A 26,102-nucleotide genomic window follows, 5' to 3' on the forward strand; every position below is an offset into this window, starting at 1 on the left:
AGGGAGAGGGGGGGAGCCAGGGAGAGGGGGGGAGCCAGGGAAAGAGGGGGAGCCAGGGAGAGGTGGGGAGCCAGGGAGAGAAAAGCCTCATCCACCATGCACGTGAGGAGTGCATGCCACAGAACGTGGCACAGGCAAGCCTGAGCTGGCTAAGGCCACCAGCAAGAGCCCTGGGCTCTCCAGTGTCCCCTGACCAGTGACTCAGCAGGGGGACAAATGCCTTCATGGAGGAAGCACACCACAGCTTCCTCAACATCCAGGAGGAGACAGAAAAAAATTTGAGGGTCTTGGCAAACCACTCACCAACCCAGGTCAGAGCGGCTGTTGAACCGTCCGCAGAGTTACTGACATAAAGCCTCATGTACTGCTCTTTATGGGCCATTTAAGGGAATTTCAGGGATAATTTTGATTACGAGCAATTTTCACCTCTTAGGTGACTTTAGAACCAAACTCTATACAAGATATAACTCCACTGTAAACAAGTAATTACCGACCAGGATGACACATCTGGTGACAACAGGATGTTGGAGGCAGAGAAGAAACATAAAGAGGGGTGATTATATCTGTTTGGGGCTTTCAAGGGAGACTTCAGACAGAAGATGAGGTCTGAATAGAGTTTGAAAACTGAAAAGAAGCTTTTTAGGTAATGAAATGGAGGAGAACGTATTGCAGGCCAAAGACAGTTTTGAAAGCACAAACAGGAAGCCGCCAGGGGCGGCCAGGACCAGAGGTGGCTTGGTATTTATGGAACATTAAGTGTGCGCAGAGCTGTGGGAGAGGAGGGCAGGCAGAGCCCCATGCAGCCACGCCAAGGGGCTCATACAGCTCCCCAGAGGCATGCAGAGAAACAGAAGGCTTCTGATGGAGCAAGGGGCTGACCAGATTTTCATTCCTTAAACATTTTTATGGCCGCCTGGTAAAGAAAATTATTGAAAGGGCAAGACTTGAAGCAGAAATACACGTTAGCAGCTTTGATGGTCTAGGCAGACATGCTGGGCTCCAAAGTGCAGCTGCGGTGGTAGGGATGGTCAGGGAGAGGCGCAGTGCACGCACCAGTGACCTTGGGGAGCGGCCAGACTCCAGTGCACAGGAAGGAGGACCTGGGGCCAAGGCTTTACGTCCTGGGGGCAGAGGGGGCCCCTCACCGGCTTGGGCAGCCTGAACTCTCTGCTTCCTTAGCTATCACAAAAACAAAGCTGGGTTTTTTTGTTTGTTGGTTTTTTTAATTGTCTTTTTTTCCTAGCTCCTCCAGGCCTGGGACCACACCTATTATACCCCCCTCTCCATGCTGAGCAGTAAGAAGACAACCTGGTGATCCTGGAAGTGGCCAACATGCCCCTGCTGAGTGAATGCAGAAGCAGATGTGCAAGGAAGGACAGGGAGGGATGCTCTGGATTTCTTGACTGGGAAGCGCATCCGCACCAGACGTCCCTGGCAGCAGGCTGGCGGACAGTGCCAGTCCAGCCCACAGTGGCTCTGAGCCCACACTTCACAAGACCAGGGAGTACTTTGGGAGCATGGCCAGCCCCCTCCAGGGAGGCACCAAAGGAAGTAGGAAGTGAAAACCCCAAATGGACAGAACTCCGAGCTGCACAGCTCACGGTCCCCTTGCTGTTTAAAAAGGCCTGAGCAGATCCTCCTTTGCAGGCAACTAAGACCCGTGACTAACCCAGGGGCTTACAGGATACCCACAAGGTAAGGCGATTACTAAATAAAGTGAAAGTTATAACTTCAGGCTAGAGATGCGCAAGCCATCTGCAGGAGAGCTGAGTGACATGGTTTGGCTGTGTCCCCAACCAAATCTCATCTTGAATTGTGGTTCCCATAATCCCCACATGTCATGGGAGGGAGCTGGTGGGAGGTCATTGAATCATGGGGATGATTTCCCCCATGCTGTTCTCGTGATAATGAGTAAGTCTCATAAGATCTGATGATTTTATAAATGCCTGGCATTTCTGCTGCTGGCACTCATTCTCTCTCCTGCCGCCCTGTGAAGAGGTGCCTTCCACCATGATTGTAAGTTTCCTGAGGCCTCCCAAGCCATGTAGAATTGTGAGTCAATTAAACCTCTTTTCTTTACAAATTGCCCAGTCTTGGGTATTTCTTCATAGTAGAGTCAGAACAGACTAATACACCAAGGCTATGGGAACAGCTGAAATATTTCAGGGTGGGGAAGACACGTGCCACCTGGAGAAGAAGGCCAAGAATGGATTGTGCCTATCAAACTGCTCCAAGAAGCCCACGAAGTGATACTAGTGAAAGGATATGGCAGAAGGTCAGGAACTGGTCCTTTGGAGAGAATGTTTCTGTCTGCCCTTGACCATCTGAGCCATCCAAGAGGTACAAAAGATTTTCAGCACTTAAATGAAAAAAAAAGTTGGGGGACAAACATGGTTAAAAGAAAGACACATTTTTTGGTCATACAGATGAATATATTATGTGGCATGTGGTTCTTGAGCCTCCCTGTGCAAGGCTTGTGTTAGACAAGAACATGAAATGCACAACACCGCATCCTTGTCCTTGAAGGACTCACACACAGCTGGAGAAGACAGACACCAGCTACCTGGTCATCCAGGCAGAAACCTCAGGCATTATCGGCTCCAGCCTCCCTGGACCTCCCTCGTTATCAAAGATGAATAAACGTGGTACCAGCCTTAGAGGAGCCACAGACCGAGGATTTAGAAACATGCAGCAATCTCTGTGTTTTACAAAGGAAGCAGGATGCTGACTGCATGTGGACATCTAGACGCCTTCCAGAAGGAGGTAGCAACCTAACTAGGGCTGGAAAGATGGGTGGTAAGAAGAGAAGTCCAGGCAGAGGAATGGTTTATGCATGTATGGACTCAGAAGATTCGGGGCAGCCAAATAATGCTGAGAGGTTAATTGTGGTTCAAGCAGAGAACCACTGAGTAGAGAGTAGAGTTGACCTCAGAGTAGAGAGCAGCATGGAGAGTTAGTCCACTCAAGTAAGGAAGCTGAATGTATGGGAAGGTATCAAACGTGGTCAACTGTAGACCTACGAGACAGGAGGAGGTCTCGGTCTTTGGGGAAGATTGCAACATCCCAATAAGAGCAAGGAACACATGGGGCACGTTAAAGACAGTAGGGTGGAGGAAGGAGGAAGAGGCTTATTATTTGCCATGTGTCCTGAACATTTTCCATCTGTCAGTCTGCCTGTTAGGGAAAGTGTCTCATTCTTCTCTGTATCCCTAGCACCTAGCACATTCGGGGAGCATGCCTGATGCTCAATAAATGCAAAAGGTCAGTGAACTGAAACAAGGGCAGACTCAACAGAACACAGTGAAGAGAAGGAGCCAGGAATGATGACCATCGGCAGGCATACGACCACCTCTGGTGCTTTCCAAATGAAACTTTCATTGAATCTACAAAATGATGCTCTTTAATGCATGCATCATGATTCCCTTTTTGCAGATGAGGAAGCCAAGACAAAGAAAATGTCCAAAGTGACACACACATCTACTGTATGGCTTCCTCTGGGACTCAGACCCAGGTCTACTTGGTTCTAGATCATGGTAGTCACCCCTGAGGACCAGGCAGTCCAGGCATGGATTCCCCCATGGGTGTCTAGGACACGGCAAGCTCACCGTCCGCCAACCTGAGTGAATCCATGTTCCCCTCAATCTTCCTGTCCTCTATTCTTGTCATGCCAGACAATGGCAACACTTCCACTGCAAAAGCTACAGCATCCAAACAAATGAATCAAATTGTCATGAGATGTGGCTATCACATGTACAGGATGTACATAATAGCAATATCACACGTACATGCGTGTACAGGAAGAGCAGCCTCGGGGGACTAAGGAGGTGAGGACATGCCGTCACAGAAGCCAAGGGTGGAGAAGCAGCAAGGGCGTGGGCAGCTCCGAATGCTGCAGACTGCAGACCCTTCTTTAAGGGCATATGCCATCATCAGCTCACGCCTGGCACTTGCCCATTTGCAAAATGACCTTCCCTCTTTAGGACTCTGCATGGAGGAGCTGAGTCAGCCTCTCCAGACAAGGTCAGGCGGCGGGGACTGCTTCACTGGTCGGCTGGCTGGTTGGTTAGTGTGTCGGTTGATTGGTTGGTGGGTGGATGGGTAGGTTGGTTTGTTGGGCTTCTCCCTAAATAAAATGTTGCTCCTCGCAGCCAACAAAAAACTTTCTCTCTTTTCCAATTAGTAGATCTAAATTGAGTACTGCTGATGGAGTCCTATCCTAGATGAATCCCATATATCAATTCAACTCTATTTTCTAGTACAAAAGAGAAAAAAATAATGTAAGTAGTATAGTTGATTTTTCCTGCCTTTCCACTCAACCAGTAAGCAAGACGCAGAAGGCAAAAATGGCCTTTTTCCCACTCACGTCCAGTCCTCATAGTGCAAGCACCTTGTCAGCCACGTGTGAGTCCAATGTTTTAAAACCGTGTTTTAACACAAAACAGCCCCTCAATGCAAGCCGATGGCTTTATCTAGTTTTCAACCAAAGAAATATCCACCTGTTCCAATGCTGTGAACCTCTGAGAGATCAAACGGCAAAGATGTTTATAGGCGCTTTGAGGAATTATCAAAGGAAAAGTGGCTTTTTCAGGACTTCTGTCATCACAAAGAATTTAAACCCTGCCTGAGAAGCACCTTGACTGCAGCGTATGATTGATCTTCTGTCTACCAGTGTTTATTGAGTGTGTGTGGCACAGAGTGAGGGTGCTGATGAAATCATGGTACCTGGGTATACAATGTGCCCTCACCCTCCACGATCTCACTGCCTTCCCCTGAGAAATAAATCCTCAAGTTGAAGAGTGGGATCACCCAGAGATGACTCCCTTCCGCCTCCTTTCATTCCTTCATTTATTCATCCAGTAAACACCTACTGGACACTATGTACCATGTTCTGTTCTAAACCCGGAGATGCAGAGATAAACAAGATGCATGCTGGCAGCAGGAGGGGATGGCTGACCGACCTCATAATCAGCACCGTGCAGACGTACGTTTCTGGGCGTGGCTGTGCAGCACTCATGGCGGGGACTATGGTCTAGTATGTTTGACAAACACCATCCCCACATCTCAAAAGCCACACATGATTCTTCTAGGAGACGCAAGCTGGTTCTGAAATGACTTTTGATCCCACATGGCAGAGAAACACTGAGGCTGCGGTGTGTCCTGTGCAGCACCGGCCCCGGAGGCACCTGCTGGGGTCTGTTCTGTGGCTCCCGGGCAGCCTCTGACCTGCTGCTCACCCTGCTCGTCCAGTGGGTGTGAAGAAGTGGTGCCCATCCCTCCTTATTCATGCTCTCTACTCAATTAGCTCAGAAGCAGCTGGAGACCCAAGTTCAGAAATAAAATACAGCCCAGGAGTCTTTTAAAAAATCCCTCTCCCAGTGGGAGTTTTTCTGGAAACAAAAGCAAAGCCATTTAGCTTATTATTAAAATTGATTCTCCATTCTGCAAGACTCTGTTGCAGTTTGCCTGGAAAGAAGGCATATGACCGTGGATGCCAGAGTAAAAACAGGCCAGGGCCAGACGGGGGACTCTGCCGGGCAGAAGGCCTCCCCCAGGGACTCACAGCCCCTCTCTCCCATTGAACTGCAGCCCAGAGAGTCAGAACTGACCCGGGACATGTGTGACTCAAAACAGCCCTCCCGACAGGCATAGCCACCCCAGACACTGAGCTCCCAGGCCATGGTGGAAATAGTAACACCGTGCTGGCAGCGGGAGTCCAGTGCCCCCAGCATCTTCCACAGACAGGGCTGAAAATGTGGGTTCCACGCATCCTGCTCAATCAAAAGCCAGGGGCACGTCCGGCCAGTGCATTTGGTGGAGTTAATAAGCTCCCAGGTCACTGCACCGGAAGGGGAGATGACGTTGAAGGGAGATCCTCGTGGAGCCCCCACCTCAGGGACCTGGGTGGGGACGGCCACTACCACTGGATCCCACAGGACCTCGAGGCTGCAAAAGAAACTTGGGAACTGCCGGGCTCCACTCAGCGCTTCTGCTCAGAGGACTTGAACTGGGGAATGAGATTTCCTCAATATACCGTAAGCGCTTCACACAAGGCTCCTTGTGCTGTAAAATTCAGGCAATAAACAGCGATTGCCATGCCCCGGCCAGTAGGATGTACTCTGAAGGAGGGGCTACTCAAGGAATCCTCACCAGCCAGTAGGGACGGAGCGCCTGCTTTGGGCTGGGATGTGACGTGGGGACCAGAAGGAAGGGGGTGGAGATTTGTCCCCACCCAGGGCTGACAATCTATGGGGATAAACTGTAATCAGGACCCTGATCCACTTTCTGGGAGGACCCAGAATAGAGAGACATTAATTCTAACTTGGAAGTGGGCACTAATTCACCCATCTGCTGTTGTCTATTCTGATGGAGCAGCCCGGTTCTCCGCAGGGCCTGACACGCATGTGTGTGCAGCCGTTTACATGATGGAAGTGCTGTGTCCTTCTGTGTCCTGTAGTGGAGGTGAGAAGAGCGTTGTGGCTGGGCCCTGGGGCTTGCAGACAAATGTTTCCAATCCCCACCTCTCCTCTAACTGGGCATAAGACCCCCTGAACCTCCTCTCATCTATAAAGTAGAAGTGACGATGGTGCTACCTTGTCACACTGCAGGAAGGGAGGATGGAGAGCCGAAGCTCTCTGCTGTGCCCCAAATGTGGGCTCAAAAACTGGAGAGGGAATTCCCTGGGGCTTGTTGTCAGCCTCTTTCCCGTCTCCAATGGCCGGCAACGGTCCCATGCCTCCACATCCTGGATGCATGGCAGAGGATGCGGTGTCCTGTGTGTTGAACAACCCAGGAAAAGTTGCCTTCCATGAGTGAGCAGCCTGCTGGGGGTTTCTTTCCAGTACAGAGAAATCAGGGAGGTAGAAATGTCAGCCTCACGGATGGAACCAGCTGCTGACCTGGGGCTTCACATCAGCTGAGTGTCCCCGCAGCCTGCGGCTGGTAGAAAGACGACGAAGGCACCCAGGACCTGCCCACCCACACCACAAGGTCTCGTGAGTTTGGAAGGCGGACTCGTAATACTTCATACTAACACCACTTGGAGAGAGTTTAATTTGTCCCCATGTGAAGCAGCAGCTGTCGGCTGCTCGGCATGGATGAGCTCCCTGGGTATGGGACTCCTGCATGCAGACAGGGTGAGCGCTGAGAGGGGAGGAGAGGAGGTGGCCTTGGGGTTCCCATCCACCCCTAAGAGCCTGCTGTTCTGGGTGAAAGGAGAAAGTGTGTTGGAAATCTTGGGAGGAGAGGGATTCAGGAGGTCAGCGGGTCAACAGTGTGGCATTCAGCCAAGGGGTCCACGGTGAGCACCCCCGAGAAACCCTCCAGACGCTGCTGCTCCCAGATGCTGACCCACAGGCCAGCAATTGTACTGATGACTTCATAGCTCTAAGCTAATAAGACACTGGGCTTAATGACTCCAATGCCGAGTTAGAGAATGATTTTATTCCAAAGATCCCATCTAGGGCAGAGCCAGTGCACCTGGGGTTGACACTGAGGCCAGGTAGAGTTCCTGGGACAGCAGGCCTGGGGCTCAAGGACCCCCGCTGAGGGATGGGCCCTGGGGAGGCTCACGCCGGGGCATCCGCCGGCAGCTTGGGAGCCCTGAGAAGGCTGGGTGTGGGAGAAACACTTTCCACAGAAAGAACATCCAAAACCAGGCCAGGAAGGAAGGGCTGGTGAGCAGAATGAAAGAGAGACTATGTCCTTTTAGTAATTAAACACACCAAATTAATCCTGATGCCACTTTCGGAAAATCAGTTTGCCAGCAGGAACCCGATTTCCACTCAGAGGCTGAGCGGGAGAATTAATGAAGGCTATTTCCAGCGACGAGGGCAGGGCGGAAGAACACCCTGGAGACAGGACCGCCGAGCTAGCAGCAGTCACAGCCACCTCCGGAGAGCAGGGACAAGTGGGGGAGCCCCTGGGAGCCCCAGGAGCTTGAGGGAGGGACACACAGGAACCGGCGTGCACGGAAAAGCGAGAAGACCCGCTGCGTTCTGCTCCTGCCTCCACCTCCTGCCGGAAGTTTCCATGGGCTGCACTGACTGGGGGTCGCTGCCCACGGGGCCCAGGCTTCTGAGGCTCAGAGCAGGGCAGGAATGGATCTGGGGGTCGGATGTCGAGTCAACAGCTCACCTGGAGAAACGTCAGAGATGCCAGGGGAACCAAAGGGAGGCTGATGCCCTGAACAGAGACACCAGCAGCCCCTACTCCCATCCCCAGACCCCTGGAGCTCAGGGGGCAACAAGGGGCCTGTGTGCCTCCTTCTCTGTCCTTTCCCGAGGTCACCCCCACCCGACCCAGGACAAGGCCTGTGGAAGGAAGACCCCAGAGTTGCCACTGGGGAAGGGAAGCGTGACTGTCCCAGCCCAAGCCTGGCAGGAGGGGTAGTGAAGGGAAGAACAGAGGCTGGGCTGATCCCACAGAACCCTCCCAGCAGCTCCGGGAGAAACGGGCATTGTTTCCCAGATTTACATCTGGTCCGTGATTGCAGCTATCAATCAAATACGCTTCACCCCGCTGACCTCCATCTTCCTGCATGAGGCGTCCTGTGCACCAAGATAAGTAAAGTACAGCCACCTCCCTGGGGAGGACCCAGCTCCACACACACCCACTGACCGCCAGGGAGTCAGGGAGCCACCCCCGGGCAGAAGCCAGTGTCCTGGAGAAAAGGACGATGCAGGCCTAAGGCTTCGCTGTGAGTCCTGAATTCAGTGGGCAGGCCCTTCCCCTCACCGAGCCTTGACCTTCTCATCTAGAAAACAGGGCAGTAAAGGCCCCAGAGAGCGGGGGAGCCTCCCATGCGTGGGCCTGGCCCTTAGTGGAGGCGGGCTGCCCTTCACTCTCAGCGGGGAGGCAGGCAAGTCCTGGGCTGAGGTTCAAGGACACTGCTGGGCGATGGGTCGTAAGCAAGGCCGTACCTCGTGGTCCAGCCTGCATGCCTCAGGCGATGGACCAGGGGGCTGCCTCCACCTCTGCTGTAAATGTGAAGTCAAGCAAAGAACAGTTGAAAGCATAAATAGCTTGGACGGCATCCCCGCCTGCAAATGGTGTGAAGGCCCAGAGGGACCTGCCGAGGGCGCTGTGGGCGGATGTGCATCTCCACACGCCCTTCCGTCGTTTTTCAGCGGCAGTGGTTTATCAAAAATATAACTCGGGCCGGGCACGGTGGCTCAAGCCTGTAATCCCAGCACTTTGGGAGGCCGAGGCGGGTGGATCACGAGGTCAGGAGATCGAGACCATCCTGGCTAACACGGTGAAAACCTGTCTCTACTAAAAATACAAAAAATTAGCCGGGCGAGGTGAAGGGCGCCTGTAGTCCCAGCTACTCAGGAGGCTGAGGCAGGAGAATGGTGTAAACCCGGGAGGCAGAGCTTGCAGTGAGCTGAGATTGTGCCACTGCACTCCAGCCTGGGCCTGCAACTCGCCGGCCCTGCTCATTTTTGATTTCCTCATTTCCTGAACATCTATCTGGTCTTAAACCCGCCTCCTCCTCCAGATTCAATGCAAGCTTGGTCCTGGGTGGCTTCTCCCTGCTCCTTCCCTGCCCCCGCTCAGCACCTCATTCCCTCCCGCTGCTGCTCAGCAGGTCAACGCAGTGGTTATGAGATGGAACCAAACTGAAGGAAAGCAGTGGGAGGCGGGATGAGGCAGGTCACGCTCCATGCCAGAGTTAGAAATCCAGGTGTGCAGGCGCCCTTGGGACACTCCCATGGCCCAGGGCAGACAGTTCACCACATGGCCTGGGACAGAGTGGGGGGACAACATCAGAAGACTTCAGTAAGGCACCCGCTATCCATCCTGCCTCTGGGAAACAGCATGGACACCTCACCAGCTGCTTTGTTGGAAAGATTCTTCATATGCTGAGTATTGACTAGAAATTGTTTACTATGCCTGACAATAATGGAGAATGCTGTTAATTACAGCCCAGAGTAAGTGAATTTGTAAACACCCAAGTAAGTGAATTTATAAGCTCCAGATAAAAAGATCTCAAACACGATACAACATCCAGAGGTGAGAAACATCCCAAAGATACCTGGGACACATGCAGCTGTCAATCAAATATGCTTCACCCCGCTGACTTCCATCTTCCTGCACGGGGCAACCTGTGCACCAAGATGAGCAAAGTGCAGCCACCTCCCCCGGGAGGACCCAGCTCCACACATACCCGCTGACCGCCAGGGGGGCCAGTCAGTCCCAGGCCAGCCTCTCCCCTCCTCTTCAGCTGCTCCCAGCCCATCATCCCTGCCTAAACTCTGCCTTCCTGTCCTCTGTGTGAATGCCCCACAGCCCACCTCTTGTCACCTTCTGTAGTCCAGCCCAGCAGCCACCTCCTCCAGGAAGGCCTCCGGATAGCGCCAGGCAGAAATTAACTATTCATTCCACCCTCCTCTTTCTGCCCAGCAACTTCGTTTGCTCACAACAGGATTGGAGTACACTCTGGGCTGGTGATCTGTATACCCAACCCTGACCAGGCTACCGGACACAGACTGAGCAGCTCAGACACACGCTTGCCACTGGCCCCAAATGGTAGCAGGTGTCACTGTGGATGCTGATGCACCCAGAAGCCATCAGAATCTGCTCTAAAATGCATCCCCCACCCAAGGAGTCAGAGAGTGTCCTCTCCACGGATCTACACCACATTTTGAGAAGTGAAAACGCTTTGACCTTTATCCCTCCCTCCATTTAAAGTAATTCCAGTTGTTCAAGGAGAAAGAAGCAAACTTTGGAATGGAAGTCAAGGCGTCAGATCTTTGAGGCTCTGAGTCAAATTTTCATGCATTTGCATAAAATATTTAAACAGTCTAGAGCTTCTGTGGAGAGCAGAGGGCTGGCTCCTAATGCGGCAGGAAACCTTGGTGTCCTGGAGGTTCCGGGCTCACTGGTCTGCCGCAGGCCTCCATTGGTGTGGCTTTCTGGCCTGGACACACACTCATCTCACAAGGGCTTACTGAAGCTCTCAGCTGCGTCCACCTCTGCAGGACGGAGGGCTGGAGCGAGAGGCTGACAGCTAGGGAAGCCCAGGTCCTGGCCCGCCTCTGCCCACACCGACTGTGGGATGTAGGGCAGGGCCCTTCCCCTCTTGAGGCCTCATGCTCCCACCCTGAATGGTACCACGGGCTGGGGTGCTGGGGACACCTGGGTCTCTGCACCATGACCCAGGCAAAGCTGCCTTGGGCTATGCAGACAGATCCCTTGTGACCCTGTTGGCGATGGGGACACTGTGCCACAGTGAACTTCCCAAACACTGGAGCAACAGGTAGGCTTCGTTCGCCAGCTCCTCCGTCTCACAGTGGCCAAAACGTGGGACCTGGATACAGGGCTGCCTGCATGGATGACCTCTGACCCTCAGCATTGCCCAGGGCTTGTCAGGGGTGGGTGAGGCAGTGGGGGTGGGTGGGGCAGCTCTGCCCAGCTGGGGCAGGAGCAGCAGGCAGCCTGCTGGTGTAGATGGTACAGCCACAGACTCCTCAGGGGCGGTCAACAAGCAGGACAGCAGAAGAGCTCTCCTCCCTCCGGAGAAGGCTTACCTCATTCCCAGGCCTGACCTCCCCAGATCCATTAACCCAGACACCTCCTTCAACACCCAGCACATCTTCTGCTCTCCTCCCTGCCCTGCAGCACAACTGTAGGCCGGCCTGCAAATCCGCCAAACACACACACATACTACACACATACACAAACACACTATACACCACGCACCCCATACACACTCCACGCACCCCACACACACTCCACACCCCACACCACACATGCACCCACACCTCATACGCACCCCACACCACACACGCACCCCACACCACACACGCACCCCACACCACATGCACCCCACACCACACATGTACACACACACCACACACATACACACACAAACACATCATACACCACATACCACACATGTGTTGCACACACATGAATGGGTGCTTGGACACACCCACTGCACACAGCAGATACCCCACATGCACACATATGCACAACACACGTGTGTACACACCACTCACATACACAATCACAGACACATCATATACCACACACACACAGGATACACAGGTACCACGCATACCACACATGTGTGTACACACCACTTACCTACACAATCACAAACACATCATGTACTACACATACAGGATACACAAGTACCACACACCACACACATGTGTACACACCACTCACATATACAATCACACACAAACACATCATACACCACACACAGAGGACATGCAGGTACCACACACCACACACGCCCTTTGACCAGGTTCTCTGACCTTTGTGCATGTGCTCTGCAGGCCCTCGAGGCAGCACCTCCAGAGAGGGGCTCAGGTTAGGGACATCAGTGAGGGTCATGGTGCTGGCTTCCTCCTGGGACAGACCCTGGGTTGGAAACTGTCCACTGGGAGTCAGCGTCAGGTCAGGGTGTGACACTCGAGCTCTGGAGTGGGCCACACGGAGCCCATGACCGGGCAGCCCCCAGCCTCCTCTCTGTAAGCGGGGGGAGTATGTGCCTGTACCTGGGCTGTGGGGAGACTGGTGGGCTCCTGGGTGTCCGGTGCTCCCTGTGGCCTGACCCCAGGACTCTCACGCGTGCCTGCTGGCATTGCTGCTGCTGCTGTGGTTGTAGCCGTGGGCTGTTGCATGCCAGCCAGGACAGCAGCTCACACAAGCACAAACCATGCTGACTGAGACTGAGCCAGGACCACGGGTGACAGGCAGAAAAGCAGGGGGACCACACTCAGTTCTGAGCCAGAGACCTGCAAACGCCTTCCCCTTGGCTCTGGGTACCCATTGCTGTGTAATAAACCACCCCCAACTCAGTAGCACAAAGCAAAACTGTTTAATTGCTCATCGCCCTGTGGACCGGGGGCTGGAGCAGGGCCTAGCACGTGCAGCCTCAGCCGAAGGGTAAGAACAGCTGGAGGTAGAGGGCATGGGGGAGGTAGAGGGCATGGGGGAGGTAGAGGGCATGGGGGAGGTAGAGGGCATGGGGGCATGGTGGACTCTTGCCTTGGGGCTGGGGCTGCATTCCGCCATCGGCTGGGCGCCTCCGTTCCACAGGCAGCCTCTGCGTGTAGCCAGCCTGGGCTCCTCACAGCATGGTAGTCTCAGACAGCTTCAGCTTGCAAGGCTCAAGAGACCAAGGCTGAGCCGCCAGTCCACTCACAGACGAGGTACAGGACCTGCTTAGCATCTCACCTGCTGTCCCCACCACACAGAGCGGCCAAGGCCAGCCCAGACTCACGCACCGGGAGGAATGAGCCCCTCTCCAGGGGAGAGGTGTCCGAGACCTGGGTCATCTTCCGTCTACCACACCGCTGTGCTGTCAACCCATACTCCTTCCCAAGGTCAGAGCAGCCCCTCCAAGGGTGGAATTGCCCTCCCCCGCCCTTCCTCTGTCCAAGGAGACAGGTAGGTACCTCTCAGGCACCGGCCATATGTGTTCCAGGCTCCTGCTAGACACAGGGCCTGCAACACCCCCTTCTCCAACTCATGCCTCTCCACCAGGCTCCAGCAGGAGCAAGTAGGGGCCATGCTTCTCACTTAATAGATGCGGAAATCACATCCAAAGCACAAAGCCTTGACAGGTCAGTGAGAGTCACCAAGAGGCCAGGCTGGGTGTGCAGCTCTGTCTGGTCCCAAAAGTCCCACTGGGTGGCTTCTCCAAGACCCGTGTTTGTTTCTCCAGACTCCAACGTGCTGCCACACAGCCACACGCTCTCGAGCCTGGGGAGAAGCAAGGGGCTTTATTTCATTAAGGGTCAAGCAAACCAGGCTGGTAAGCTGCCCATGGTAGAGCCCCTGGCATTGGGGCAGCAAAGAGCCACATCCGTAATTGCCAGCTTCATCTTCTCTCCCTCCCTCGGGCATGGGGGGGACGGACACTGCCAGCTGTGGTTGTGGAAGTCCTAGAAAGCTTCTCGTAAATGTTCAGTGCTTGAATAGATAGCCATGGAATGGACGCAGATCAATCAGGTCATGGGTCTCCTGAGAGCCTCACTGAAAGGACCACCTGCTGCCATGAGTCCTGGACCCAGCTCTCCAGCGTGGAAGGGCACAGGGCATCAACCTGCCTTGCCCACCTGGAGCGGGTTGGATGGTGACCCCCAAAAAGCTATATCCATGCCCCAGAACCTGTGGATATAACCTTATTTGGAAGACGGGCCTCTGCAGAGGTAATGAAGTTAAGGATCTTGAGATGAGATCATTCTGTATTCTCCAGGTGGGCCTACAGCCAATGGCAAGTGTCCTCGTGAGAGACAGAGGAGGAGAAAACAGGCTCCGAGGAGGAGGCCAGGTGACCACAGAAGCAGAGATGCAGCCAAGCCACAAGCCAAGGATTGCAGGGAGAGGCGAGGAGCTGGGAGGAGCAGGAAGAATTCTCCCCCTAGAGCCTGCGGAGAGCATGGGCTTCAATGACACCTTGAGTTAGGACTTCCAGCCTCAAGAACTGTTGGAGAATGAATCTCAGCTGTTGAAAGCCACCCAATTTGTGGTAAGTTATGGCAGTTGTAGGAAGCTGATATAGCACCTTAAATGTCCCAGGGCCACTGTGATGCTTGAAGTCATCCCCAGCTAGAAACTGGATAGGTTGGGCCTTCCCAGAAGCCAATGCAAAAATGTCAGCCCTTTCCAATGTCCTGAGTGCTGGAGGCTCTGCAGAAAAGCAGGCTGGGGACAGGGCCTGCTTCCTGCCTTGCCAGGTTCTTTGACCTTGAGCAAATACTTTGACCTCTGTAACCCAGGACACGGGCTTTGTGAGGCCTAAACACGATTAGGAGTTGAAAGTACTAACATGCTCCTAACAGGCAGTAGATGCTCAATGCACAGACTGTGTCATCGCCAGAGATTTAAAACAGAAACAAGAAACAGGGGAGGGGAGCCCAGGGCCACGGCGAGGACGGCTGAGAGCAGAGGACCGCTCGATATGCTGGAAAACAACTGCACCGTAAACAAAGCCAACGCCAATCAAGGGATCGAAGGAGGCAGCCGGCCCGTTTAGTGTTGATAAATGGCTCATTAATATGAAACTGTGCTCCATTTAGCATTTCTTATTGCCAATTAGCTGTAATGTCTCCACCACACTTGAGACAATTGCAAATTGATGGTCTCTAGTTTTCTGGGACAAGCATGGCAAAGGTTAGAGTTAGCCACTGGGTAGCTCTGAGCGCACCGTCAGAAGTTTGTAGAACACCCCTCACAGACTGGAGAGACCTGGAAAACCACCGAGCCTGGGGTAGAAAGGCAACAGACACAGGAAATCCCCCAAGTCCCCAAACTCTCCACAAAGCAAGATGCAGCTGCAGGACCATCACCCTGCCCAGCCCCCACGTGAGTTCCCAGCCCCCACGTGAGCTCCCAGCCCCCACGTGAGTTCCCAGCCCCCACGTGAGTTCCCAGCCCCCACGTGAGTTCCCAGCCCCCACGTGAGTTCCCAGCTCGCTTTTCAAGCCAGCCAGAGACTCCCATCCCTCTGCCCTGGTGATTAATGATGGCCCGTTGTGTCACAAAGTAAACAATGGAATTGTGCTACCAAGAGTTATGGGGGAAATAAAGCCATCTCTCTCCTGGCCCGAACAGATAGCGCGAGTTATGGCAGGGCATTAAGCATTCTTTGCGGGGCAGAAGTACATTGATTTTTGTTTAATGCATGAGGCTGTTTACGTGGTTGGTTATTGGAAAATCTGACCCCCAAAAATGGAGTATTCATTTGTGCAACTTGTCTCTAGATGGGACTTCTGGGAATGTTTCCTGGACCTGGGGATGGTGGGAGAGGACACTGGTGCCTGGACAGGCCATCAGATAGACCTGGGATCCAGCTCCCAACTCCAGCGCTGAGGGATGAACCAGCACAGCCAAAGCTGTGTCACCTCTCCGAACCTCAGTTTCCCCATGTCTATAATGGGGTTCTAGCTGATGTAAAATCCTCCAGTAAGATGAAAGCAGTTCTTCATCGCAGAAGAGGCCGGTAGACCGGCAGGCGGCACCTCACACTCAAACCAGGCCGCTGGAGAGGGTATCCCCAGGCCCCCGACCCTCAGCTTGCACCTGTGCATGTCCAGCCAGAGCCTGCAGTTACACTTGTGCGCACACGTGTGTGCTTGCAGGGGGACAGGTATGCGCACAGAGGTGTGGACAGATTCTGATGCCCTTGATCTTCAGTTTCTACGGCACCAGTTTGTCCCCTGAACACAGGACTCATGCTCTCAAGGGTTTCCCTATTAGTCAACCTCACCCCAGGGACCCTGAACCATTGGCAACAAGGGTGTCCCAGGGCTCATCTCTGAGCCCAGCACCAGCCCAGGGCCTGGGCAAAACACACACTTGCTGGATGAATAGACAAACCCTCAAGTACGTGCCTCACACTCAGCTTCCAGGGCCATGCCCACACATGCGTGCACACGCGCACAGCCTGGCCTTTCTCCACCCTGGTCAGTGGCCCGAGCACCTCACTCTCCCTGCCCCAGCCCCTGCCCACCTCTGGCCTGTGCCTCCTCTGTGACTGTCCTTGTTTCCACCCTCCTGGCTTCCTGATCACACACTGCTCTCTGACCCTCTTGTAAGACCTCTTTGATACTGGGCACCCCACTTCATCTAAGACTACGACCCTCTTCTAAGACCCCTTTGATGACACTGGGCACCCCCCTTCATCTAAGACTCTGACCCTCTTGTAAGACACCTTTGAAACTGGGCACCCCCCCTTTCATCTAAGAGTCTCCCCATCTTGAGATCTGTAAGTGAACCACATCCAAAGTCTCTTTAGCCATGTGAGGCCACAGGTTCTGCGACTGGGACGTGGACATCTTTGGAGACCAAAGTTCTGCAAAAGCTGAAAGAGGGAGCCTTCAGGTCTGGGGAGCCAGAGCCCGTTCTGCCAGTGAGGTTTGGAAGGGGACTGGGGTTTTAGGGCCTCCAGATCCTAGCTGTGAGGTAGGAGGATGCCTGCAGACACCTCTGGTGCATACACACTTTTGCACAGCTACGTGTGAAGCAGAGAATGCTTGAGCCTCCATGTGGTCCCCTGCTCTGCCTCACCTAGCCCCCAGGCCTTCACACTGTGGCCTCTGGCCCCCAGCCTCAACTCCCACCCTCTGCTGACTGCACACACCCACGTGGCATCCAAGTGTGCCCATTCTCCAGGACACACTCACTCCAGTGCGGTGCAGGCAAACACCCTCAAGACCCAGCCTCAGGGCTGCCCTCCAGACCCAGGCTAATGATTTCCTCCTCTGGTCGGGCCTCAGTTTCTCTAAGGCAAAGTGCCCATTTGCTATCGGGAGCCTCTTGGATGCCACCTGTCTGTCTCCCAGCTGAACTGTGGGCCTCGGGGCAGGGCGCAGGGTGATGTCCCCTGCCTCCTGGCACCCCTGGTGCACAGCACAGGGCCTGACCCGTGAGACACTGGGGCCTGTGCGCTGAAAGCATGCAAACATGCCCCATGGGTGGAAGTCAGAATTTCTTTGTTTGTTTTGAGACAGTCTTGCTCTGTTGCCCAGGCTAGAGTGCAGTGGTGCTATCTCATCTCACAACTTCCACCTCCCAGGTTCAAACGATTCTTCTGCCTCAGCCTCCTGAGTAGCTGGGACTATAGGCACACGCCACCATTTTTGTATTTAGTAGAGACAGGGTTTCACCATGTTGACCAGGCTGGTCTCGAACTCCTGACCTCATGATTCGCTTGCCTCGGCCTCCCAAAGTGCTGGGATTACAGGCGTGAGCCACCAGGCCTGGCCGAGGTTGGAATTTCTAAAATGCATCCCCGAAGATGTCTTGCTCGAATCCCCAGAACCTGTGAAAATAGCGTCATCTCTCCCTCACAACAACATCCGAGGTGCCTTTAAGATGGGGGGATTATTTGTGTGGTCCTGACCCGAATAATCCTCTGGCTGAGGCCAAAGGCAGACAGGTGTTGAAAGCCTGAGAAGGACTCAGCACTTCATTTCTGGCTCAGAGGTGGCAGGGACCACGTGAGAAGGAAAGCGGGTGGCCTCTAACAACCCTGAGTGGCCAAACGGGACTTCCCACCCACAGCCACAAGGAACTTGATTTGACCAACAACCTAAATGAGATCAGGAGGAAATCCTTTCCTTAAGCCTCGGATAAGAGCTTTCCCCAGCTGGCGCCGTGATCTCAGCCTTGTGAGACCCTAAGCAGAAAGCCCAGTTGAGCTTTGCCAAACATCTAAGCTACAGAGCTCAGAGCTCATGAACCTGTGCCACTCTAAGCCACTGCCTGCATCCATTTCTGACACAACAGAAACCAACACCATACACTTGTGCATCCTGAAGGCACCTGCATCCATGCACATTCCAAGTCCATACACAGAAAAAGCCATGTACCCCCAGGTTGAGCCATGTACACACACTTGCCCCGAGTCTGCACACAGAGAAAATCACGTACCCCCAGTTCGAGCCGTGTACATATGCACACCCCAAGCCCGCACACAGAGAAAATCACTTACCCCCAGTTCGAGCCGTGTACATATGCACACCCCAAGCCCGCACACAGAGAAAATCACTTACCCCCAGTTCGAGCCGTGTACATATACAAGCCCCAAGTCCATACACAGAGAAAGCCACGTATCCCCAGGTTGAGCTGTGTACACACACATGCCCCAGGTCAACACACAGAGAAAGCCATGTACACCCAGGTCAAGCCGTGTACATATACATGCCCCAGGGTCTTCATAGACCTGACACCATGGGGACCACAACGACCAGACTTGGGAGGAGCCAGGCCACAGTCACAGCCATAGACCAAGCCCAGTGTCCCTGCTTGGGGTCTCCATCTCTGCCCACCAAGGGGAGAAGTGTGGCCTTTGGAGCCTGCCATGTGTCCTAAGGACAGCCCGAGACAGAGCTCCCTGGAGAATCCCATGGGTGCCAAGAGCTCACCTGGCCAGCAGAGTCACCAGACGTTGTCTCCACTCCATCCAGGGCCCCGGAAGAGTCTGAAAGGCTCTGGCCAACCCACTGGGGTCAGAAGGCAGCACCCACACCACATCAGAGCATGCCTGCTCCCACTACCCCCTCCACGGGCCCCACAGTCTGAACAGAAACACATGGGAAGGACATTTTTGTGGGGATTGAAATCAGGAATCCAGGCAAAGTCCTGTTTCAGCTCTTGCTAGCCCAGGGCCTTAGGTGGGGCTGCGGCTCTTTCCTGTGTGTTACCGTGGACACCAACAAGACAGCCCTGTATGAGTCCATTCTCAGACTGCTATAAAAAATACTCCAGACTGGGTAATTTATAAAGGAAAGGGGTTTGACTCACAGCTCTGCATGGCTGGAGAGGCCTCAGGAAACTTACAGTCACGGTGGAAGGCAAAGGAGAAGCAGGTACCTTCTTCACAGGGTGGCAGGAGGGACTGAGTGCCAGCCGGGGAAATGCCAGATGCTTGTAAAACCGTTGGATAGTGAGACTCACTATCATGAGAACAGCATGGGGAAAACCACCCCCATCATCCAACCACCTCCGCCTGGTCCCACAGAAACCACCCCCGTGCTCCAACCACCTCCACCTGGTCCCACAGAAACCACCCCCGTGCTCCCACCACCTCCACCTGGTCCCACAGAAACCACCCCCATCATCCAACCACCTCCGCCTGGTCCCTCGGAAACTGCCCCCGTCATCCAACCACCTCCACCTGGTCCCACAGAAACCACCCCCATCATCCAACCACCTCCGCCTGGTCCCTCGGAAACTGCCCCCATCATCCAACCACCTCCGCCTGGTCCCTCAGAAACTGCCCCCGTCATCCAACCACCTCCACCTGGTCCCACAGAAACCACCCCCATCATCCAACCACCTCCGCCTGGTCCCACAGAAACCACCCCCATCATCCAACCACCTCCGCCTGGTCCCTCGGAAACTGCCCCCGTCATCCAACCACCTCCACCTGGTCCCACAGAAACCACCCCCATCATCCAACCACCTCCGCCTGGTCCCACAGAAACCACCCCCATCATCCAACCACCTCCACCTGGTCCCACGGAAACCACCCCCGTGATCCAGCCACCTCCACCTGGTCCCTTGGAAACTGCCCCCATCATCCAACCACCTCCGCCTGGTCTCACCCTTGACACGTGGGAATTATGGGGATTACAGTTCAAGGTGAGATTTGGGTGGGGACACCCAGAAACCATATCAAGTCCCCGCAGAGCCCTGGCCCAGGCCTGGCACCAGCACACACAGCGCTTGCTCAGTAGTGTCGTGATCATAGCAGCCTCAGACTTGAGGGTCCTGGGCCCTGGCTTTGCTCATGAGGTCCTAGAATTGGGGCCACTTGGTAACGCACATCTGCCCCAAGGTCACATCCACAAGGAAGGCCCATGTCTGTAATCAGTGAAGCCTCTGGGTGACCTGTGAGGTAGGGGAGGAGCCCCCACACTCCCAATTTACAGATGAGGAAACTGAGGCCCAAAAATGTCTTAGCAACATCTCAGAATCATAGCCTGTCCTGAGTTGGTGGAATCTGCCCAGGACGTGGGTGTAGACAGTGTGGATTCAAATCTACATCCAAGACGCAGGTGTAGATGGTGTGAATTCAAATCCATGTCCTGCCTGCCCTCCCTGGGCTCTGCCTCCTGTCTAGCCAACCCCTCCCGACCTCCACAGCCTGGAGTGCATGAGCACAGGCCCCAGGCTCGGGTTGGCACCGCCACGAGCTCCCCGAACCCCAGATTCTCTCACATTTCAACACTGGCCACACCCACTGCTGGGCGGTGCCTATGTCCCCTTCGCTGAGGGCCATGCCCTTCCTCCTTTCACCCCGATTCCCAGCGCATGGCACCACAGCTGCTCAGTTGGTGTGCCAGGTGGATGATGTCTCAGATGCAGACACTGCATTTTACCAGGAGAGTTCACTATCTGCTGAGCGTGGCTGGAACCACAGGTGCCTTCACAGTGCCTTAGAGGGACTTTCCTCCCAGGGCTGCAGGGCAGTCACCAACAAGGCCAAGGGGCAGCCATGCCCAGCACCTACAGCAGAGCCCTGCGGGTTAGCTCCCTAAGGCCAGCATGGCCCTGTGGAAGGCACACATGGTGGGTGAGAGCGGAGGGAGCCACCTCACTGAGGAGCCCGCCCACTGGTGACGGCTGACACCTCCCCTGGGTGGCCCTATCCCAGGACCTGCAGAATGGCCTCTGAGCAGTGTGACTGGAAGCAAGAGGATGTGGCCAAATCCAGGCCCACCATGACTTCAAGGGCCCATGGCGTGGAGCAGGCATCGAGGGCTCAGAGCCCAGGGAAGCACAGGATGTGCTCACAGGGAGGTCTTTGCTCTCTGTGGTCTGGAGGGTGGAGCTTCGATGCCTGCACTTGCCAGGTTAGTGGCCCAGCTCGGCAAGGCACAACAGGATGAAGGCCTCCAGTACTGCAGATGTCACTGGGCACCTCGGCCGGCAGCCCAGACCCATCCTCCTGTCTGAGATGGAAACCAGGATCTTCCATCGCCCACGCTCCTGTCCCTGCTCCCCCTACAGCCCCTCAAGTCCAGGTGAGTGAAGCTGCCTGGGGCAGTGCAGGGAACAGACAGGCCGGGATGAGATAAAGTGGCTTCCGAAATCAGGTTCGACATCACACCCACCAATTTTGTTGGCAGGCCTGGCTAAAAGCTGCCCCCTAGACATTCCGTCCAATTATTTAAATCCCAGCCTCTCTACTCACTATAAAGATTGGACAGGATTGGACATTTATTAGCTAACTGAATGGCTGTAATAAGATAGGAAATCCAAAGGAGCAGAAAATTAAATGTTCCTGAGTTATCTTATTGAAATTTCCCTTCCACGGCTTTTATTAGAGGCGACAGTGCCAGAATTTCAAAGATGCATTTTAAGAGACTCCTTTATGGGGTTACCCAGCAAACGCTGAAGCCATCAACATGAAACCAGCCAGCGAGTGTCGGGATGGACAGCCCGGGGCCGGGCAGAAACCCCAGATCGGCCCCCACTGCACCATCTCCAGGGAACCAGAGCAAACGCCCATGTGCCCCACTGACGGTACTGCGGATGCAGACACTGCATTTTGCTAAGAGAGTTCACTGTTTTATTCATCGAATTTTGATTACGTGTTATCCTAAGGAGATACATTGATTTCATAAGCAAGGCAGGAAGAATACACCGCAGGAGGAAACTGCTGTCATCTCTCAGGCCCAGCTTCCTTTCAGGAAACAAGGGTTCTGCCGAAGCACAAGCGCTGGTCCTGATGTAGATGCATCGAAGTCATTAGGGGAGACGTCTGCAGCCCTTGAGATGGAAGAAGTCTGTGGGGAGCGGCCGCCGGGCTGAGGAGGGGCCTGGCCGCAGGCGGTGGAACTCTTTGAGGCCGCCTGCAAGGGTGATGCTCCCCCTGGGAACAGGGTTTCTCGTGGGTGGACAGGTGGTCCCTGCCAGCCTCCTGCCCCCCCACCCCACCCTTTCCAGGAAACGCGGCCCTATTTATCACCACTGTTCCACGCCCCCCGCAGACCGTGTGATATGAAAGATTTGAGCCCAGGTGTTCATTTATAAAGACTATAGAGCGACAGGAAGGGATCAATGCCGTGGAAAGGGAAGGCCTTGTTACTCACAGCACCCCTAGAAACAACGGGCACAGCCCTCCCCGCGGGGCCTCGGGGGAGGCCGGGGTCTGCAGGAGGCGGGAAGGAAGAGGTGAAGGCCCCGACCACAGCCTTCAGTGGGGTTTTCTCAGAAGGCAGCTTATCTTTGGCTAGTCTGAATAATTCTGGCAGACCCTGGGGCATGGGGGTTGTTCCTAGTTGTCTGGTACCTGGTCCTGGAGAATGCGGGCTTGGTGTGTGAGAGAGGACAGGAGGGGTGCGGGCTCAGGACTGGCTGGTGTGCGTGTGAAAGGCAGACAGACAGCCGAGCTCTATGGCTCATGCCTGTAGTCCTGGATACTCAGGAGGCCAAGGCAGGAGAATGGCTTGAGCCCGGGAGTTCAAGACCAGGCTGGGCAACATAGTAAAATCCTGTCTCAAAAAAAGAAAGGTGGGTGAGTGCTCCATGGTGGGGGCAGAGTCCACTGACCTTGGGGGCACACCAGGTATGGCAGGAGAATGGAACAGGGTCCCAGATTTTGTGCTTGGTGTGGACAGCAGGTGCCTCTGTCCATTTCCTGTTGCTGTGATGACAAATTCCTGCAAGCTGAGTGTCTTGACACAGAACTCTGACCTCACAAGGCAGATGCCCAGAGGGCCAAAGCAGCCCCAGGCTGGTTCCTCTGGAGGCTTCGGGGAGCAGGGCTTCCCTGCCTTTCCCCGCTTCTGAGCGTCTGTGTTTCTGGGCTCGCAGCCCCTTCTCCTGTCTCTCGAGGTCATCTTCCTGGCTCTGCTTTCGTCTCCCGTAGCTCCTCCCCTGCCCCCTCTTTTTTTTTTTTTTTTTTTTTTTTGAGACGGAGTCTCGCTCTGTCACCAGGCTGGAGTGCTGTGACGTGATCTCCGTTCACTGCAACCGCCGACTCCCAAGTTCAAGCGATTCTCCTGCCTCAGCCTCCTGAGCAGCTGGGATTACAGGCATGTGCCACCATGCCTGACTAATTTTTGTAACTTTAGTAGAGACGGAGTTTCACTATGTTGGCCAGGATGGTCTCAATCTCCTGACCTCGTGATCCATCCACCTCGGCCTCCCAAAGTGATGGGATTACAGGTATGAGCCACCGTGCTCAGTACCCCTGCCCCCTCTTTAAGGACCCCTGTGAACACACCAAGCCCATGTGGGTCATCCGGGACCACCTGCCATCTCAAGGTCCTCAACTAACTCATTCCACAAAGTCCCTTTTGCCTCGTAAGGTAGCGTGTTCATAGGTTCTGGGAGTCAGGATATGGACAGCTTTGGGGAGATATTATTCTTCCAGGCATTGGACCGTACCCCAGTAAGGGCTGGGGCTGGAGAAATGTTTCAGAGAGCAAGACCCCTGAACAGCCTGTTTGAGGCAGGCCCAGGCGCTGGATACACTTGGAAGGGACCTAGAAGCCCACGTCTGTGTGTCTGCATTTAGGAGGACTGTCCCGGCCAGTCCAGCAAGAGAGGGAAAGAGAAATCCACAGAGGGTCAGAGCCCCAGGGGCCCACACAGGGCCAGAGTACCCACTGCAGAAGGGTCTTCCCAGCTCTGCTGCCCCGGCCCTCAATGCCTTCTCCCCACCTGCACCCCCCAGAGCCCCTTAGCACATGGCCTCACCTGACCACTTGTCACTGAGGGAGGGGCCAGCCACATTGCATTCATTCCACCCCCAGTTCCTGGCACAGAGGAACAGCCTGAGACATGTGTGTTCATTCGTGGGATGATTGACAGCCAAGTTTATTGTGGTCCAATTAGGTGAGACTCTGAATGTCAAACTAAAGATTCAGGGATCTGTTTTGCATGCAGTGTGGGGGCCATAGATGGTGTGTCAGCAGGAAAGCAACATGGCTTTCCAAAGCGTCTCAGGAAACATGGATGCAGTCGGCTCCAAAGATGTGTGTAGTGCGTGTGTAATAAGCATGGGGTGTAGCCAGGGATAGGCCCACAATCACAAGCAGCAACCAATTGTAACTGAGCGCAAAGTTTCTGAGGCCGCCTGAGGTCTGTAGGGGAACCACAGCCCAGGGAGCAGTGGTGGCCAGGGCATGAGGATGGCCAGGGTATGAGGATGGCCAGGGCGTGAGGATGGCCAGGGCGTGAGGATGGCCAGGGCATGAGGATGGCCAGGGCATGAGGGTGGCCAGGGTATGAGGGTGGCCAGGACATGAGGATGGCCAGGGCATGAGGGTGGCCAGGGCGTGACGGTGGCCAGGGCGTGATGGTGGCCAGGGTATGAGGTTGGCCCAGGTGTGATGGTGTCCAGGGTTTGAGGTTGGCCAGGGAGAGACGGTGGCCAGGGTATGAGGTTGGCCAGGGTGTAATGGTAGCCAGGGCATGACAGTGACCAGGGCGTGATGGTGGCCAGGGTATGAGGTTGGCCAGGGTATAACGGTAGCCAGGGCATGACAGTGACCAGGGTGTGATGGTGGCCAGGGTGTGATGGTGACCAGGGTTTGAGGGTGGCCAGAGCATGATAGTGGCCAGGGTGTAACGGTGTCCCTGGTTCTTATGAGGCCTCCCCACTCTGTCCCTGCATGACCTCCTCCCTCTGTTTCTTGGTGTCTTCTTCCTAGGAGGACATCAGTCATTGGATTTAGAGTCCACCCTAAATCTGGGATGATTTCATCTCAAGATCTTGAACTAAACTAATTATATCTCAAATATTTCCAAGGGCAAATCCCGAGGTTTCTGATGGTTTCTGATGCTCTTTTGTGTAACACTATTCAGTTTTGCCATGTGACAAATAAAATCCTAAGACCCTCCCCTCACTGACAGCACAGACCACCCTCTTGGCCAAGGGGACCCCAGAGGAACCTCAGCAGCCAAGCTCTTGGCCATGATGGGAGAGGTGGGACACACCCTGTTTTCACCTCTCCTTTGCTGACTGCCACTAGACTTCCTTCACTGAGGGTCGAGCAGAAGCCAGCCCCTTTGAAAGACTCCACCCTTGATATCAACCAGCCTCCTCACGCTGCCCCAAAACAACCAGCCAGTGTTCCTTCCAAAGAGGAAGCAAAAAACACGGGGTGGCTCTGGCCGGTCTATGGAGGATGCGCAGTGCGGGTTTCCATGTCCTCTACTTCACTTTTCCACGTCAAGTGGGCAGAAAACTCCACCCTCGGATCACGCTGACACTACCACGTTTTGCACATGTGACTGGCGATGGGGCATGAAGTGCAATCGCACATGTGTGTGTTTTTTTTCTCATCAATATTCATGACTCCTCCTGTAGCTCATTGAATATGTATATTTCACCCCCTTGCTCAACATAAATTCCTGTCTCGTTCTTTCAATCCTCAAAGTGCCTGTTTCCAGCTTCTGGCCAGAGGCTATGCTTCCCAGTCTTTCAGAATGACTGCCTGCAGGCGGCAACCGCTTAGAGGAGAGACAGTTCTCCTTCCCAAATGTATCAACCTCATCATTCTTCAGTCATTAAACAGCTGACAATTACAGCTGCACCAAACAGCACTAACAGCATGGAGCATCCAGGCAAGGAGAGGCCATTCGGTGCCCTCAGGTTATTCCAGAAAGGGCAAGAACTCCTTGTT

The sequence above is a fragment of the Mandrillus leucophaeus genome, unplaced genomic scaffold, assembly GCF_000951045.1.
Source record: "Mandrillus leucophaeus isolate KB7577 unplaced genomic scaffold, Mleu.le_1.0 Scaffold654, whole genome shotgun sequence".
NCBI lineage: Eukaryota > Metazoa > Chordata > Mammalia > Primates > Cercopithecidae > Mandrillus > Mandrillus leucophaeus.